Source organism: Pteropus alecto, unplaced genomic scaffold (genome assembly GCF_000325575.1).
Source record: "Pteropus alecto unplaced genomic scaffold, ASM32557v1 scaffold71, whole genome shotgun sequence".
NCBI lineage: Eukaryota > Metazoa > Chordata > Mammalia > Chiroptera > Pteropodidae > Pteropus > Pteropus alecto.
In genome coordinates, this window is record NW_006433024.1 from 5,740,386 (window position 1) to 5,759,974 (window position 19,589).

Consider the following 19,589-nt stretch of genomic DNA (forward strand, 5'->3'; position numbering starts at 1 on the left):
AGAGGTGCAGGCAGGCAGGACAAGAGAATGGCAGGAAATAATGACATGCCACAGACTGGCCACAGAGGGAGGCTGTTACCACTGTGGAAGGGACGAGGGGAGAAAATGATATTACCAGATTCTGGTGAGAGCAGCCACAACAGTGACAAGGAGGTCACTAGACAGGAGCTATAGCCAAAAGAGAAAGGAAGCTATGAGCAGGGAAGCCGACCTGTTTCCCTCCTGACCTCTAACCTCCATCCTGCCAGTCCCTGTCATAGGCAGTCTCCAACTGGAGGCCAGAGGGCAAAGAGCCTGGTGATCTCATCAATAAAGGTCAACCTCTCAGGTGCAGAGCAGGACAGAGGAAAGTAGGAATGAGCCTGGTGTGGCCCACAGAGAATAACCAGCACAGCACGATTGCTGGCACAGTGCGGTACACAGAGGTTGTGGCTTTGAATTGAACTGAACCCAATGGAGAAATTAGTTTTGCATAAAAGGTGCTGTGTGGTAACGGCAACTGGACTCTGGACCACTAGGGTTTCACTTTTGGCTTCTCTGGGTGAGTGAATCGTCAGATTTCAGTGACCTTTTGGGGCCTGAGTCACACACATGCAGAAGAAGCTGAGTTGCTGGTGTATGTGAAGTGTTTCAAGTTGTAATTATATCCTCCACCTCCTCAGAGTGTCTAGACTAGATTGCAAGAGCTGGAAAAAAAAAATGACTGCAGCTTTCTGTGACCCCTGAACAAATAGAAATTCCTGGCAGAGGCCCTTTTCCCAAAGTACATGGGAGCAGCAAATCCCAGAAGCAGCAGCAGGCTGAGCCTGGAGGATCAAGATAAAAAGGGAAAAGAAGTGCCTCATTTAAAAGGCTCAATAGGAAAGAGTCCAGTCAAGACTGGCAGTAGGGATACGAAGGGATCCTGCTGGTGCTCCCCAGAAAAAGTTTTCATATGATTTATTATTAGCAATATTAATAATAATACTTCATATTTATCATGCATTTATTATGTGCCAGACACTGTGTTAAGCATCTTACATACTTTTCTGCATTTAATCTCCACAACCACCCTATGAAGTGATATTAACCCTATTTTTAAAAAGAGAAAAAACGATGTTTAGAAATGCAAGGAAAACATGGTTTTAGTTAGAATTGTTGGAACATTTATTGTGTGCCTGGCATATAATAAATGTGCTTACTTCAGGGCTGAGTATCACAATGGTTGTCAAAGTAAGATTTGTGACCCTGACAGGGGATCCTCAAGGTCAAAACAATATTAAGAATTACACTAAGACATTAGTTTCCATTTCTAACGTTTTTACATTTGCAACGATGGTGGAAAAGGTGGAAAAAACTGCCAGCGTCATAGGATGAATGCACTGTACCAAAGTGCATCAGTGGTCACTGCATTCTTCAATGCAATCTGCTCACATTAGAAAAAAATGCTGTTTCACTTAAGCATGTCTTTGATGAAGCAGAATAATTAATTTTATTAAATCTCAACCGTTGAGTACATGTCTTTTTTAAAATTGTGCATGAGGAAATGAGAAGATGGCATAACAGACTTCTAAAGCCGTCCGTCCAAGTACCACTGTTGTCTCAAGGAAAGGCACCTGCACAGTTGTTTGAATTGTAATCCTAACTACACTCTTCTTTCATGGATTACCATTTGTACTTGAAAGAACAAATGAAAAACTATGGGCATTCAGACTTAGGTCATTGGCAGCAATGTTCTCAAAAACTAATACGTGAGCCTGTTATGTAAAGGAATACAACTAACAGTAAATGTTGCCAATGATAACATTTGAGTTTCAAATGAAAATTAGAATTTTGGAAAACATACATGCCTCTGTTAACTTGCCAGCTTTTCAATACCTAAAACACTTTTCTGATGAGCTCTTTGGTGGCGTTCATGAATGTGATATTTTGATATTGTATTTTTTAAAAGTATCAACATTCAGATGATCTGCATAATTCAGTGAGCCGATATTTTCCAAATGTCCAATGCATCATGTTGCAAAAGCATGCACAGGTAAAACATTGATTCATAGTGCAAAATAGCCCATGGATTTAAGGTAATGCAATAGTATGAAAAGTTCGTTGATATGGTTTCAGATTCCACATTATGACTAATTTTTTAAAAATTGGCAATCGAGTTTTGACTTAGTGTCAAAGAAGTCTATTAAAATACATTTCCCTTTTCCAACTACATATGTGCATGAGGCTAAATTTTTTTCTTATGCTGCGAGCAAAATAAGATATAACAACACATTGAAGGCAGAAGACATTATAAGAATCCGTTTTCCGTTATGTAAAATGTAATCAGTTTATGTTGTTATTTTAAAATAAATTAGTAGAAAAATGATTTTTAAACTTCTCAGTTGTTATTTCTAATACAATAAATATTAGCAGATAAATCTGCATTTAAAAATAAAAAATAATTAAGTTCTTTGGGATCCTCAATCATTTTTCAGAGTGTAGAAGGGTCCTGAAGCCAAAATGTTTGAGAATCACTATTGTATAAGAACTTTCCCAGCGCAGTGAGATCCCAGAGGCAAGAGCTTTACAGGGGCTTAGAAAAATGCATGAGACCCAGACAGAAAAGCATTTCTTGGCTTCGAACCTACCCTAAGAAAACAATAAATGTAAAAATTAATAAATGTTTAATTAAATGTCTACAAAGTGTACCACATGCCAAGCTTCATTCACTGTTAAATATAGTTTTCATTAGGATTTCATTCCATCAAATACAATTTACAGGTTCGATTTTCTCACTTTACGAATTCTCCTAAGAATACACTATAATTGTCAGGAATTCATAGCCAATCATAAATTAAATGAGTAATATAGCACCAAATAATTTCTAATATAAAATCCCTTACAAAAATTCATAAAACAAAAGGTATATTTAATATGGGATATGAGTACTGCTGGTATGTTTGCTATGTTATATGGCGGGGATTTAACAAGTCAGGCTCGTGAGGGTTCTGCTTTTAAATACAGCATCTCATTGCCTTTCAATTATATCCCCCCTGGAAACATTTCACTGAAAGGAGATAATTTCACCAGGCAAAGGTGATGTCTTCACCAAGCAAAATACTTCTCCCTGACCTTTGAACAAGAGGAGAGAAGCACATAAGGAATATACAGTAGACAGGTCAGCAAAAGAACAAAAGCACAGGGAAGAGAGCAGATGCCTTGTTGTTTGAGTCTGAGGAAGGGCATGGCTGGCCAGGCCTCTACCTCCTGGTCAGGAAGGGTTAACACTGCTGTCACACTGGCTCTTATCATTAAGTGTGAGCAAGGTGGGGCTGGCAGCTTAGAAGAGGCCTGGGCTTCTCACCAGGAAAGAAAAAGTCTGACAGAAAAGGCTGGGTGCACTTTCTAGAGGACAGCAAGCTCTGGGTAAAAAGCCACTCAGTGATCCTGTTCTGGGATGCCCTTGTCCCCTCGCTGGTACCTCAGAATTATGCTCCTTTATCAAGGGGCAGTGTCCAGTAATGCAGAGACCTCTCTAACTTTCATTCCCTTAAAAAGTGTCTTCCTTACCTTTCTCCCATGTCCTCAGCCCCACTGACTGGAGTAAAGCAGAGTTGGCTGTTCATTCAGCTTAGTGGTATCATGTCTCTGAGTCACTACAGTCACCTTTTAACAGTGATGAGATTTCCTGCAGTATTATAGGTAACTTATTTTCTTTCTCATCTGATTTTCCTACAATCTCTGCTATAAATACATTTACTTTAATTTTTTAAAAAAATTTAAAGGATATGGGTAAAGTAACTGACACAAAATAGTTCTTCAATAAAGAGCAGCCGTCACAATCACTGTAGAAAGAGGACAGTTTCACTTCCATTTCTGGAGCTGCCTTGTTTAGTATATAAATAAAATGCAAATAGAAAAATGGAGAAACAGGATTCTATAACATACAATATATTTGAAATGTTTCACTTAGATCAATACTTTAAACATGCATGCACATTCAAAACTACAACACAATAAATATGTGCAATTGATAATATAATTACAAGATTTATGAAAAACAAATAATACATCGAGCATACATTGTGTTGGCAATGTGGCCTGGTAAGGAGACCAAACCGTAAAGCTCTGTCATATACAAAGTCTTTCAATCATGTCAGTGAAGCTCTGTGACTCAATGGTATCAGTTGCAGATAAATTTTAGATAACAAAATCTAAAATTAGATTTTGTTACCAAATTGCCTTCCTTAGGAACTTTCTCTCTTCACCAACACCAATAGATTCTCATTGCTATTAGCTTTTATTCCTTGTTTTAATATGAGCATTTTTCTATGCAAATGCCTGGGCTTCTCAACCAGAGCAAAAGGGTCACATGCTCTGTCTGCTATGACTTTTCATGCTCATAACAGGTAAATACATACCAATTGAATTATTGATATTTATTAAAAAAATTTAAAGTACTAGCTAACAAAAATACACTTCTCTCTACTATAAATTCATATTTTTTTACCCTCCCAACTCGTACACATCTTAGGGATCTCCATCTATTTTCCAAGCCTACTCAATCATATTAAAGGAAGAAATCTCAAATCAATCTTTCTTCTTTGCTTTCTGTCTAAAGCCTTTTGAGCAAGAACACCACCCCTTCGTTCCCTCCCCAGAAGGCTAGCATGGGTCTCTTGGCAGCTGCTCCTTTCATCTCTCACAAGGCAGACACCTCCTTGCATTGTTATTTCAGTTGATCCAGTTGTGACTAAGGCAGCAGATGCACTTTCTCTGAACATTCAACCTCTGATCACTGAAAAGCAAAAGGTTTGGATGACGGTCTCTTCTGGCAAGAATCTTTTTCCATCTGGTTCTAGTTCAGGGCTGGCCTTAGACAGCCCTCCCGTCTCACACCATGACTCTAAGTGGGTGTGGAAACTGCTTGGCTCTCTGGCAAGCTGAGTGGGTCCAAGGAGAACTGTTTATTATTCTAAGCAAGAATAAGGAGGGATTTGGTGTCTCAACATCATGTAGATTTAAGCTTATTACCAATTTCTCCATAACAGGTGTATGTCTTACTTGACATAAAGAAAGATCTGTTATCAGACACAGAGGCCTTCTAAATTATGACTTTGCTTTAAGGGAAGAACAGTAGTTTTAAAGCTAGAAGCAACTGGTATCTCCATATAGGCTCTAAGGACATCATAAAAAGATCCATCCCATCTTTGCCATTTCCTCATTCCCTTCCCTTAGTTGAAGCCATTACTTCTTGTCTAGAAAACAGCAGTAGCTTCCAACTTGGTCTCCCTGACTCCCTTCTTGCCCCTTACCATCTTCATTCTTTCTACTTGCTGCCAGAATAATTTTTTTGAAACACAAACCTGAGCGGGACCATCCCCCTTGCTCAACTACCTCCTTGCTCAACTCCCCATTGTTTATAGGAGAAAATAAACATTCCTTAGCAAGCATACAAGGCTCACTGTAATAGGACATAAAACAATAGAAACTGGTGGAATTTGCGAATGCAATTCTTTTTTAAGAAATTGGGCCACACCAGATATAGCATGGTATAAATTTGGCCCATGGTGAGAGTTTAAAAGTCCCCCTCCCTCTAGGTTTTCACTCATGCCAATTTAAGTGCCTGGAAGGACCTCAGTGTTGCTCACCACTCCTGCCTCTTCACTTAGCTTATTATTTATCTCACAGAACTGGGTTCCAATGTAGTCTCCTCCAAGAATCTCTTCTTGATAGTGAGTCTAGGTTAGGTGTCCCTCCCCTGGATCTCAAAACCCCTCTGTGACAGTAGTAACCACACTGTTACCTGCCTGACATTGTTGCTTGCCTAGGCTCAGACTTGTCACATCGTCATTTTCACTGCATTCTGTTGACCAGAGCAAGTCACAGAACCAGCCCAGGTTCAAGGAGGTGGGAACTAGGCTCTATTCCTTGATGGGAGGGGCTGCAGAGTCACATTGCAAGACTGTGGATACAAAGAAGAGTGGAAAAGTGTGGTCATATCTGCAAACTACCACAGCTTTGCTATTCAGTCCTTGCTAATCTTCCAATATATTCCTTTTTAAATAAAGTTAGTCAAAGTCAGCTTCTGTTGTTTGCAATTTAACAACCAAAAGTTATACATACTTGGGAATGAATGAGTAAATTACTGAATGAGGCTATGTCACAGTGGGTCAAACGTCACCTAAGGGAGAGTGTTAAAGAAGGTAGGGTGGAAGGGTGACAGATCCTATCACATAGCTGAGGGAGTTGCAGACTGTGTTGTATGCTGATTGACTGTGAGCACTTCAGAAATTAAGATACTACTTTCCCTTCCTAGGTCACCCTATGATCACAGCAACCAATAGCTTGAACTCTAAGAGCTAGACAAGGAACGATAAGCCATTCACTTGAACTGCTCTCTTGTCACTACCTAAATTGCAGTTGAGACTCTGTCAGTAATAGATGACTCGTCTCAGGTGTATATTAATATAGCCACATATTATACTTCAGATTGGCTTAAATACGGGACATAATTTTTTTTAAGGAAAGGATTATTTCAATAAGGGGAAAGTCTTAATGCTAAAGGGAACCTTAATATGGTTTGGTGTTCCCCAACTTAAGTCCTTCTCACCCCCACTCCCACTCCTTTCCAATAAAATCTCCATTTACTTAGGGACTGATCATTGGATGTTAGGAAAAAAAAAAGTTATATAATTAAACAACACTGAACTGCTATCTCACACACCTCAATGTTGAGGATAATTATAATGTTAAAGGGAAGATTCTTAACTCAGAAATATCTTTTATAAGTAAAATACTAAGAAATATTAAGGAGACATTTTTAGGCAGCCATAGGCAGTTTTGTTTTGTTGTTTTTTGTCATAGTAGTGATGATGTAAATAATGAAAAAATAATATCTGGGTATAGATATAACGGTGGATTTTTGTGATGTTTAGAATTTTCTCCTCTTTGAAAGGCATAATGACCTTGGCCTTCAGAATATTTCAGAAATTACTCATTTTGGTAATTTATAATAAAGAAATACTGATGAAAATGAAATACTCCTTAAAGTTTTGCAGTCTTAAACTCAACTTTTGGAGTTTAAATAGCATCCTCAGATAAAATGATTGCCCTTCGGTTCCATGAGCACTTCTCACCATCTGTAAGCCACAAAACTGTCACTCAAAGTGCTGAGATTCACGTCTTTGTGTGTGAGACAAGGAGGAATCGTATCTACTCTCACTATGTCTCAAGCTCGGGACACGTGCCAGGGCAGCCAGATAGGACCTCCAGGGCTGAGTGGGTGGTGTGATGTTCCCTGTGTGGGAGGCCTCCTGGGGAGGCAGAGCGGTGACCTCACTGGGAAAATGAAAACAGTCCAATAAAAAAATGCTTATCTTGGAAATGATCTGTCTGAATGTGAGACCAGTGAAGGTATTGTATTTCCAACACCCTTTTAAAAAGAAAAGCCATTTTCCATTAGTCTTGTATGGGGAAGAAATCCCACAGTGCTTCTTCTTGACTGAGAGATGATAATTCAGGCAAAAAAGATCTCAACTCCAGTTCTCCAGAAAGATACAGTAAGAGAGTCAACTTTTAAAGAACCAATCATAACGTTTTCCTTCTAAAACCAGAGCAGAGATGTGCTCCTGGGAAGTGCAGCTCTGGAGAAGACCCAGCCACATAAGTAACCTCAGCTTTTAGCCTCTGGTATTTACCTCCCCCTCTAGGATTTGTCTCCTGACACTTTCAATGCCACCTGTAAAGATTTAGTGTTTCCCCGTCTCTACAGCCTAAATGCAGACAAAGGAACAAAGGTTAGATATTTCAAAAGGACCTTTATCTAAAATGCAAAAACACAATAGGGAGATTAATCAAGAAAATGTCCAGACAACCTAGAAGTAACACATCAGGATTCTGATTCCATCATGGTTGTCCTATCATGTTCTGTTTTGGGCCCTGTCCCTTGCCTAAAGAGATCTCTTGGCAGTTCTCAGTCCTGCAGACCTTGAGCATGTATCTTTCAGGGGACTGGGAAGACTAACTCCAGTGATAGACAATTTAGTGAGGATTTAACATTCTATCACTATTAAAACAACATTATCACCTCTTCGAGTGATATTTACAGAAAATTAACCTAGCCAGACACATTTTAGTGGGCAATATCACAAAGAGCTACCTCTCTTCTGTTTGGTTTATAGAAGGTTTGGACCCATGGCCTTGGTTTAATTTGCAAAGGATTATGGGTAGAAGTACCTAAGAGAGTAGTTTGATTAAAAAAAAAAAAAAAAGCTTGGACTTTATCTGAGGTATCTTCTCGTCTCACAAATTTTTCATTCTCTGAATCTACAAACATTTCTGCCAATGATCTACCAAGAGATTCTTTTTTTTCTGTCCCAATGAAAATTCAAACCCAAAGTCTGCATGTTTCAGAACTATCTACGAACATGACAAATACTAGGAGTCCCCTAACTCCCTCTTTGCTCTGAGAGCTGGAAAGCTAATAGTTGAATCTGTCATTCTCCTTTAGAAGTTGTACAATATTCTCAGGTATAAATTTCTAAGTTTAACTTTATCCCTGGATTTATTCTATTTTTAGTTTTCTCTCAAATTTATCTCTTTAACAATTTTTGGCCATTTCCAACTATGTAGTTTTGTTGAATGCCTTATTTATTTTTTTTTTTTTTTTACCAACTCAATATCAGAAAAATTATCTAAAACTTGAAAAGGGATTGCTGGATGTTTTCCCAGCACAGTGCTCTTCTTGACAATCTATTGTCTGAGATATTTTATAGCTCTATGGGGCAAAGGCTAGTTTGTACATTTTTGTATGGCTGAGGTGGAAATAATTTCTCCCCCATTGAAGAGTTAATCTCAGAATTTATGGCTTATGACTCAGATGGACAATAACCAGTTTCGTATCTAATTTTGCACTCTTCCCCTAATATTGGTTTCTGAAATGCTATTTGGACTGGTTTTAATATCTTATAATTTCCTTCAGTAATTAATAAATTAAATACAATCTCTGAAATACCCTATATTTATATAAAAATGTTTTTAAAATCATATCTTTAACAGCAAGTAGAAAAAATAAATAGGCAACACTAGGTATTTGTCAAAATCCGTAGAACTTTTCAACACAGTGTGAATTTTGATATATGCAAATTAAAAATAAATCATTTAGGAAGTCAGGGAACTCCCAGATGGAATGCAGAATGTGACAAAAAGAAAATCTACCTGAACTGCAAATGAATGAAACAAAACTCAATGAAGGGTATGGGGCAAAAGATGCTGATCTAAATAATGAGACTAAGGGGGCACATAACTGTACAGAATACTGTGCTCTAGTTGATAAAATTCTTTTCCACAGGGATATAGGTTAACAAATCTCTAAACACTATACATGTATACCGGAATTCACAATTAAGTAAATGAATGGCAGATGATAGGATCCAGGTTTCTTATTGTTGCAGAGAGAATTTATAAATAAGCAAAGAAAGAAGGCTGGATTAGAACTGGAGACATCAGTATGAATTCATGTTTGGCTTAATATAGATACAGATAGTTACATGCAGAAATATTAATAGATACATGGGTCGCTATACACACATATATTTATTTTCTTCTTGGTCAGCCAAGAGGGCCTGGAAGCAACAACGCCCCACCAGCAATGAGCATGCCTAGCACTCAGATCTTGGTTTCTAATACTATTCCCCAATAAAAGAAACCAGAGCTTTTGGAAAAATGGCTGATTTTAGAACTGAGGCAGGATTTATGTAGGATGAACTTGAAGCATCTTATAGTGCCAGAAAGTGAGGAATGCTCTAATGAATGAATGAATAAAACAATGAATGAGTTGTGTCAGGGAATATGGGAGCCAAGTGACAGAACTCCCAATGACCAACGTTAAAACAATTTGAGCAATGCCACAAGGAAAGTAATATTGGATAATAACCCAAAGTATAAAATAAATATTGAGTCTATATTAATATAAATAAATAGGAGAGATTAGACAAATCTTACATGCAGAAGAATTCCAAATAATATACGTAGATACTCTGCCCTCGAGGAGGTAGAGTATAACTCCCCACTCTTTAAATCCTTAAATGTGTACTGTGCATAGTGACTTTTTTATAAGTAGTATAGATTGGAAAGGGTGGGAGGGGTAAATTTACAATGGAGAAACCTAACGAACACCTACCTTGGCCAAGATACTGAGGTCAACATCATCATTCTTAAATTATGTTGATAGTGTGTATCCTTTATATGATGTGATAAGTATACTCCTCCTCCCATCAAACAAAAACTCCAGTCTAATTATGAGAAAAATGTTAGATAAATCCCAAACATAGGACAATCTACAAAATATCTGACTAGTAAGCCTCAAAACTACAAAAGTCTGAGAAACTGCCACAGACCAGAGGAGCCTAAGGAGAAATGACAACTAAATGTAGTTTGGCAACCCGGATGGGATCCTGGAATAGAAAAAAGATATTAAGTTAAAAACTAAAGACACATAATAAACTATGGAGTTTAGCTAATAATATATCAATATCAGTTTACTAATAGTGAAAAATATATCATAATAATATAAGATGTTAATAAGAAAAACTGGGTGTAGGTTATGTAGAACTCTCTGTTCTATCTTTGCCATTTTTTGTAAGCCCAAAAGTACTATAAAATTTAAAAAATTATTGAAATAAATAGGTACATCATTGAAATAAATAGGTACAAGCCCAAATAGAGATATATTCTGCAAAATATTTATCAATGTCATGAAATAAAAAATAAAGAAAAACTCAGAAACTGTCAGAGATCAGAGAGGACTAAGGATACATGACACTCTAAAGATGTGAAATCCTGGATTGAATCATCGAACCAAAAAAAAGACACTAGTAGAATAACTGGTAAAATCTAAAAAAATGTGCGGCTTAGTTAATAGCATGGTACCAATGTTAACTCCTTAGTTTCGACAAACGTACCATAATTGTGTAAGATGTTAAGGAAAGTTGAGTGAAGGTTTATGGGAACATTCTACTAACATTGCAACTTTTCTGTACATCTACAATTATTTGGAAATTAAAAGGTCTTAAAAACATTTTTTCAAGCAGTTTTTAAAAACATTTTTTTTAACCAGGAGGAATAACAGATATGTGCAAATGGGAAGCAAGGTATACTGCCTTCATTTGGCCAAAAGAAATACAAAACTGCTGCCACTGGAACTAATATGTTTTGAAGAAGAAGATGATCAATAAGAGCATCAGGAAGACTGCCAGAACATAGTGATTCTCTCCCCAGGGATGGGAAAGTATAACAATCTGGATAATAAATCTTATATTAGCATTTATCTGAGTACAGCTCAGGCCAAAGCTCAGGAAATTCTGCTTTTCTTAGAGCTCTTGGTAACAAAATACACCTCTCTCAACAATCTCAATAGGAGTGGTCTATTTCATGCATTGAGTGTTAAAGATAGGGACACAACAATTAATGAGATTCCCCTTTCCTACATTATCTAATCATCAGCCCTCTCTATACACAGGAAGCCTAATAGCTATTCCTTCATGAACATAAGAACAGTTCTTATCTTACTGACCAGTTAGAAGGCCAGTCCCTGCAGGATGGCCACAAATGGCCAAGATCCTGCAAGGACTGGGAAGAGCTTCTGATCCTTGCTTGGCTGAGTTACTTCTCCAAGCTTTTCCCAAGGTAGCGAGTAAGAGGTTTCCTGGAATTGTTTATGAGGATGCCAGAAGGTCAGCCAGAGTTCTCAGCCCAGAGAGTCATTCACTCCTCCTCCCTTACTGGAGTAATAATACCATATGTTGCCCCAACAGAGTTACTCACACATATTGAATACCTGTGATGTGCCAACTACAATGCTAGATGCAAAAAAAATAAAAAAATAATAACAATGATGATGATAATTGATGACTGATGATGATGATATATGTGATAGCACATATTTACAATAAATCAAGCCCTATGCTACAAGCATTAACTCAATCCTTATACTAATTCAATGAGATATATTATCTTCATTTTACAGGTGAGAACACTCTTCTCCCTCCAGGAAGCAAAGATCAGAGTAGCTTGTCTAAGGTCAACTAGGAGGCTCAAAGTGGTTAAGAACATACTCTATGAAGTCCAGCAGACCTAGAATCAAAGCCCAGTTCTGCTGTGTGATCCTGGACAACTCATATTCCTTCTTTGTCAAGTAGACAATAAATAGAGGATAAAAGCAACACAAGTTTATCAAGTGTGTTGATCCCTTAATAATGTCTGCCACAAGTTCGGGGATGGGAGGGGCCTCACGCGTGCCCAGAATGTGCCAAACTACATCAGGTTCCTTACAGGTATGAATTCATTTTATCCTTACAATACAACATGAGATAAGAGCTTCTTATTTTACTGAGGAGGAAATAGATGTTCAAAGAGGTTCAATTAATTTCCCAAAGGTCACACAGCAAGTAAGTGGTCCAGCTGTAATTTAAGTCCAGCTCTGTCTGTTCTAGTACACCAAGTCTTAACCACTCTGCTGTGACCATCAAGAAACTCCAGACAGCTCAGTTTCTTTTAGGTAACATATTTTTCATTTTAACTGAAGGCCTAACCCAAAGATTCACTGTAAGTGGTATAGAGCTGGCTGATAAAGTCTCAGGTGGAACTTTTAATTACTGACAATAGGTAGCCTAGAAAACAGAGCACCTGCCTTGGGAAGCTAGAATGCATGTAAAGAAGAGGAAGTGGGAAGGTAGATGAAAGAGAGAAGAGAAGGAAGGTGTGAGAAGCCTAAAGGCCTAGGAAGGGATTTCTTTTGGACTCAGAAACAAACCTTCAATATATCCAATTAACCTTGCCTCTGACCAAGCCCCTACCAAGGAGGTCGTGCCTTCTGGGCCTCAGAGCATTTTAGGGTAAGAATAAGGATGTTAAATAGATTCCAACCCCTACATTAACCTCGATTACTGGTAGTAGCTCCTGGGAGTCTCGCATTAAGGAGGATTATGAATCTACTAATTCCTCCTCTAGGTATTTATCTGAAGAATATAAAAACACTAATTCAAAAAAATATATGCACTCCAATGTTCACTACAATATTTTTTACAATAGCTAGACTATAGGAAAAACCTAAATGCATTGGTAGATGAATAAATAACCCATGTGTCCATTAATAAATGAATTGATTAAAAAGATGTGGTGTATATATATGTATATGTATATATATATATATATACACACTTAAATACACACACATAAATACACACAATGGGATACTACTTAGCCATAAAAAAAGATGAAATAGTGCCATTTGCTACAACATGGACAGATCTTGAGGGTACTGTGCTAAGTGAAATAAACGCAAAAAGACAAAAATCATTCTTTCACACATAATTTCACTCATATGAGCAATATAAAACAAACAGTAACAAACAAACTAAAAAAAATAAATCCTCATAGATACAGATACAAGAAAATGGTGGTTACCAGAGGGGTGGGTGAAATGTGTAAAGGGGGTCAAATATATGGTAACCAATGGAAATTAGACTTTTGGTAGTGAGCAAGCAATAGAGTATACAGATATCAAATCATAATGTTGTACACCTGAAATTTATATAATGCTTTAATCAATGTTACCCCAATTTAAAAAAATAAAATTAAAAAAAGAAGAAAGGGAGAATCATGAGACTTTGCCTAGGCTTAGCTGGAAAAAAAAAAACTGCCTTGGTATATAAATAATTTCTGCCACAAGTTTGAGAGTGGGAGAAGCCTCACATTTACCCAGAATTTGTCACTTCTTCTTTAGGAGATGTCATACTCTGTGGGAGGAGTTAACTGGGTTCCGATCCAGGTAGGGAGCCAAAATGTCCTAATGGCACTCTGCTTCTGCAGACCTCACAAACTAGGTCAAAACAGCACTGACAGCAAGAAAGGACCTAATTTGAATTCCGTTGGTTTTAATTATTTTTTGAAAAGAGAGGCAGGCCATCAATGCCAAGATCCATTAGGAAGAACTCAAAACCAAAGAGATTCGGGCCAGCTGGAGGGGGTATAGGAGGGAGTGCCAGCTAATTAGCCTTCCTTTGTGACATGGTCACCCTTCACCCCTCCCTCCAGAAGCCTTAATAACACTCATGTGTCAACAGGATCTCAGGAGAGGGGAAAAAGCAGTGAGCCAAACCTCAAGAGTGAGAAGAAAAAAAAAAACAAAATCAGAAATTTCAGCTCAAAGCTGGACCCTTGAATGGCTTAACTGCTGTTATTATTTTTTATAGAGCCTTCGCTGGGCTTTCCTGACCACCAGGAACTTGGCTTCGGAACTCAAATGGCCATGTCTTCCCTCTGTAGCCTTGCTGCTGGCTTGCCAAACAGGCTCCGCCACCATCTCAAAGTCCAGAGTCTTCCATGTCAGACCTCCCCAAGTAGGTCAAACTTTCCATGGTCAAACTATTAAAGGGAGAGCAGTCCTACTGTTTCCTTTAATAAGCAGTGTTTACAGGGTGCCAAATGCCCTTTAAGGAGCCCAAAAGCCCAAAGCAGTCCTCCAGGTTCCAGAAACCCCAGCCTAGCCCAAAGGCAGGAGTAGGCAACTACCTAGACCCAGTCCCAGTCAAACTAGTCTCCAGGGAATCTGCCTGATTCAGGCTGTCAGAGGAGGTGTGGGATGCTGGAGTTACCATTAGCATTGATCCAAGGCTCTGCAGGGTCCTGGCAGAAATGAGCCCAGTCTCTCCAGGGTGGTGGCTCTAGAGAGTATGGGACGGGAACTTTTTACCATCTGTCTTCTAAAGAAGGTGAAATCTGTTATATGAAAAGCCCTGTGCACTATTGAGCGCCTTGATGGATTTGGATTCACGAAGGAGAAAAATGAATGGCTCTACTTAATAGAGTAAAAAAAACAAAAAAAAATGTGGAGTTTGGTAGAGCAGTCCAGGACAGAGATGAAAGGGTCTAGGAGAGGAAGTGGCCTGAAGCTGGGACAAAGCACCCAGGTCCTGGGGCTTGGCAGAAGGGACAGCTGGGAACAGGGATATCTGATATTCGATTTGAAGTTCTTTGCTTTTTGATAAACAGTTCTTCACTCCCCAACCACATCTCAAAATTTCAGTAAAATACCTACAAGGCTTTTTGTGAGTGGGGATTTGTGCAAGCACAGGAAAGACTGGGTTTCACGCCTGGGTCAATGAGAAAAAGAGACACAGCTTGCATGTGTTGGTACACTCAGATTATAGGGCTTAAAGACCATGGTGGCACTGGGTTCAATCCCTAAGAATTGACTCAATCTCCCAGTGTTTCCTCCACTTCATTTTAAGTAGAAAGTGAATTGGATTGATGGTCTCCTTCAACCCTTTTCAATTTTCTTCTCTATATTAAGACATATTAAGATACTATAAAGAAATGGTAAAGAATATAAAACCCAGGATTTAAATAAATATGGGTCTGAAATCTCCACTTTCCTGACTATGTGATTCTAAACCTCAGCTTCCTAATCTATTAAAAGGGAGTAAACAATGCATTCCTTATGATCATTCTTTGTAAAGGATCAGTGAGATAAACTATGCGCAATGTTTGCCATGATAACTGAAACATATTAACATTCAGTGAATGGTGGTTGCTCTTATTCACCTGTTGGTAATAATGATAAGGATGATAAAGACGATGATGATGAAGGTCACACTGACAATGATTATTTCTGATTGCAAAACTCCCATAGTTAAGAGAGCGGGGAAAAGGACTGGTTAAATAGATTTTAAGACAAAAGGAAATAAATCTTATAAATCTGCTCTAATGATCTTCATTGAACCATGAAGTGAACACAAAATAAACTTTGCTGTGCTTGTCCCTGAGATGGGAAGATTGTTTCTTATCACAATTAGCCTACATGTGCTAAGCAGGCACCACCCCACATCAGCCTCGTCTGATAGGGTTATTAAAAGGAAGGAGGTTGATGAATTTGATATGAATTTATACCAAGAGACAAGTGAATGATGACCTCTGTCCAAAGTCATATCAAATCAAATATATTATATCTGGATTTTTTCTCATGCTAGCTAATCTTTCCTCTATTAGGTACCAAATTAATTATTTTTCTCCATGGAAGATTGTGTGTGTGTGTGTGTATGTGTGTGTGTGTGTATTTTTTTTCTTTTTCAAATATATATATTTTTTTTCCTTTTCCAAATATGCATTTAGTAAATTTTCTACACTTAATGTTTCTTTTTGGATATAACCATCATTCTTTTTCAACTTTTGTCAAGATATAACTGACATTTAACATTGGGTACATTTAAGGTGTACAATGTGATGATTTGACACACATATATTGCAAAATGATTACCATGGTAGGATTAATTAACACTTCCATCCCCTTAGATAATTGCCAAATCTTTTTTGTGGTGAAAATATTTAATTCTCTCAGCAACTTTCAAGTATATAATACAGTATTGTTAACTAGAATCACCATGCTATACATTACATTCCCAGAATTTATTCCTTTTCTAACCAGAGTTCATATGTTTTGACCAACATCTTCCCATTTCCCCAACCATCCAGCCCCTGGCAACCACCATTCTACTGTTTCTCTGAGTTCAGCTTTTTTAGATTCCACATATAAGTGATATCAATACATTATTTGTCTTTCTCTGTCATAGTTTTTTCACTTAGCATAATGCCCTCAAGGTCCACCCATATTGTCACAGATGGCAAGATTTCCTTCTTTCGCATGGTTGAATAATATTCCAGTGTGTGTGTGTGTGTGTGTGTGTGTGTGTGTGTGTACACACACACAGTGAAATCCACTTCAAGTTCATTTTTGTGAGCTGTGTTAGACTGGGATCCAATTTCATTCCTCTGCATGTGATTTTTCCCCAATATCATTTATTAAAGAGACTATCCTTTCCCATTCAGTTTTCTTGGCTCCCTGGTCAAATATTAGTTCATCATATCTGCAGGGGGTTATCTCTGGGTTCTCGGTTCTGTTCCATCGGTTTATGTGTCTGAATTTATGTCATTACCACATGGTTCTGATTACTATATCTTTGTTATATAGTTTAAAAATCAAGATGTAAAAAGAAATTTAAAAAAAATTAAAATAAAGATGTGTGACATCTCCAGCTTTGTTCTTTCTCAGAATTGCTTTGCTATTTGGGGTCTTTTGTGATTCTATATGAATTTCAGGGTTATTTTTTTTTATTTCTGCAAAAAATGCCATTGTAGTTTTGACAAGATTGTGTTCAATTTATAGGTGGCTTTGGATAATATGAACATTTTAATAATATCAATTTTTCTGAATTCAGTGAGAGATAAATGGGCCTCCCTGGCAGAGTCCTGCACAACTGGGGAAGCTGGATGCGCACTTACACACTCTCACTTTCCCCAGTAGGAGAAATCACGCCAAGAAGGTCTCACAGCACTGAGTTGTGCAGCCTTGGGAGAAGAGCGACAGAGTAAAGTCAAACTGTTCCTCTTACCCTCTTCAGTACTTCCAGACTCATTTTTCTCCTTTTCTTTTCTTTTTTCTTTTTCTTTCTCTCTCTCTCTCTTTTTTTTTTTTTTGCTCCAACAGTGTGTTGGAACTTCTGTGCTGGACTCTTGAGCATCCACAAAGCCTTTCTTATCCACAGGTGATCATCTAAGACAGTGTTTTCCAGGGCTCCCAGCTGGAGCCAGTTCATGGGCTGCTGCAGAGTCTACAGCTGGGATGGAGGTCCATATGCCTATTCGACAACACACAGGTGGGCAATACTCCTCATGGGTCCCTTGGTATATGGTGCTGGATCCCACATTTCCCACAAAGGCACTTTTGTCTGCAGATGAAAGCCAAATTGTTGTTGTTGAGGGGGGATACAAATGAAGGACATCTTATTCAGCCATCTTGCTGCTGTCTGCAACCATCATTCTTTCTGACACTGCTACTCTGCACCCCCCTCTTCTGGTCAAGCTGCCATAGAGGAGACTGTTGAATAGAACTTGGCACGCATATTTTACTAGGTTATCTCTGTCTGGGGCCCATCATTCTGTTTTCAATCTGAAAGATAATACCTCCCCCAAGCTATAGAAGCCAAAAGGAGTTTATTTCCTTCAAAAGAAATTTCAGGAGACGCTGTATCGCTGACTTAGATAAATCCAGCTTGATTACTTCCATTGTCTCCTTGTCTCCCCTCACGCAACAGTCAGCTTGTTAAGTGAAGGTTTAATGTGAAACTGAGCCCTTCCAGTTTCACTTTTTCATCTGACTTTCAGTACAAAAGCCCTGCCTTGGAAAATGAGAATAAGAACTGTTTCATTAATCACATGATTTCAGATCTTTTCAGTGGGCAATGAGGAAGATGAAAATAGTCCTTTGCCAGAATTAAGACTTGAAGGCACAAAAGAATACTAAAAGGGAAAGGTCCTTGAAGGCAAAAGAAAAATCAATTAGCTTAAAAAAATATAAAAATACAACTGACAAGCTCTTTTTGGGGGAAGAAATGCCATATTTCATGGCAAGATTGGCATGATATTGATAAATGTTCTTTTACTGTCCAAAGTCACTTCTAGAAGGTTGGTTTCTTGAAAAACAAATCTATTGAATAGTCCATCATAACTAGAGTATTTCAGTATGCTTTTTACTAGCTATTAATCTTACTATCTATTCTCTCTCCTTTAACTAGGTGAGAAATCTCGTCTTATGCAATGAAGTGAAAAAATAGCTTCTGAATTTCACCTGGTTTTTGAATCATAATTCTGTTATCAAAATTTCATTAGGCCTTATTTTTTTACATATGTAAAATAAGAAAAATAATACCTACATTATAAAGTTATTTTAGGAATTAAATGAGAAACTTTACTTGCTATCAGTGCAACAAGTGATATCAATACTTATTATTACTATATTACTTATTATATACAAAGTACTATTATATATGTTAATTTGTTTAATATCCCAACTATCAATCCCATGTGGCATATAGTAATACCAACTCCATTTTGCAGATGTGAAAAGAGTCACAAAACAGTTAAGTACTTGCACAAGGTCACTCACCGTAACGATTAAGGAGGTAGGCATGTTCAAAGGGAAACAGAATATTTAATGTGTGGCAGAATTAATGGGACAAATATAGTAATGGATCCAGCGACTACCCAACAGAAAGTCATTACCATCTCTAGGCTTGAAGAGACAAGAGAAGAGACTGATACAGCGAAGCCAGGTGAGAGCTGTACACATGGAGAGAGAGCCATAGATAGAGAAACCCAGCCACTACCAAAACCACAGCGTGGCAGGAGAGTTGAGAGGAAATTAATATTCTGATCTTCCTTTTCTCCCATCTTCTAATCTTCTGCCAGCACTTTCCATTTCATTGATTAAACTCAACTGGAGGTCAGAGTTTGGGGAGCCCAAGTGACATAGAACATAGAGGTCAGCCTCCCAGGGCACAGAGTAATGCTGAGAAGAGACCAGGAAAGGCAGAAGGAGAAAACCTAGAACATGGTAGAGCTAGTATTCAAATCCATATTCTTAATCACTCTCTATTCCCTCTTGAGCATAAACCAGTTATTAGCCTTTCTCTAACTTATTTGCAAAGCCTGAGTGTGTAAGCTGGAAGTCCACCTTGAAACCAAACAGCATTTTCTCTGCAAATCATGACTCATAATTATAATAAAGAGTT

General features: G+C 38.0%; 1 long non-coding RNA gene across 3 annotated transcripts in view; it reads right to left on the reverse strand.

Annotated features, from left to right (window-relative positions):
* Positions 1-19,589, reverse strand: part of LOC107195409 — a 151,155-nt gene that overhangs the window by 103,227 nt on the left and 28,339 nt on the right. For 2 of the 3 annotated variants that reach the window (XR_003045163.1, XR_003045165.1), the window contains exon 1: positions 3,532-3,611. The exons of the other annotated variant lie outside the window; for it this stretch is intronic. This is a non-coding gene — a long non-coding RNA (uncharacterized LOC107195409). Of the gene's footprint in view, positions 1-3,531; positions 3,612-19,589 lie in introns of those variants that run through there. 3 annotated transcript variants of the gene reach the window in all.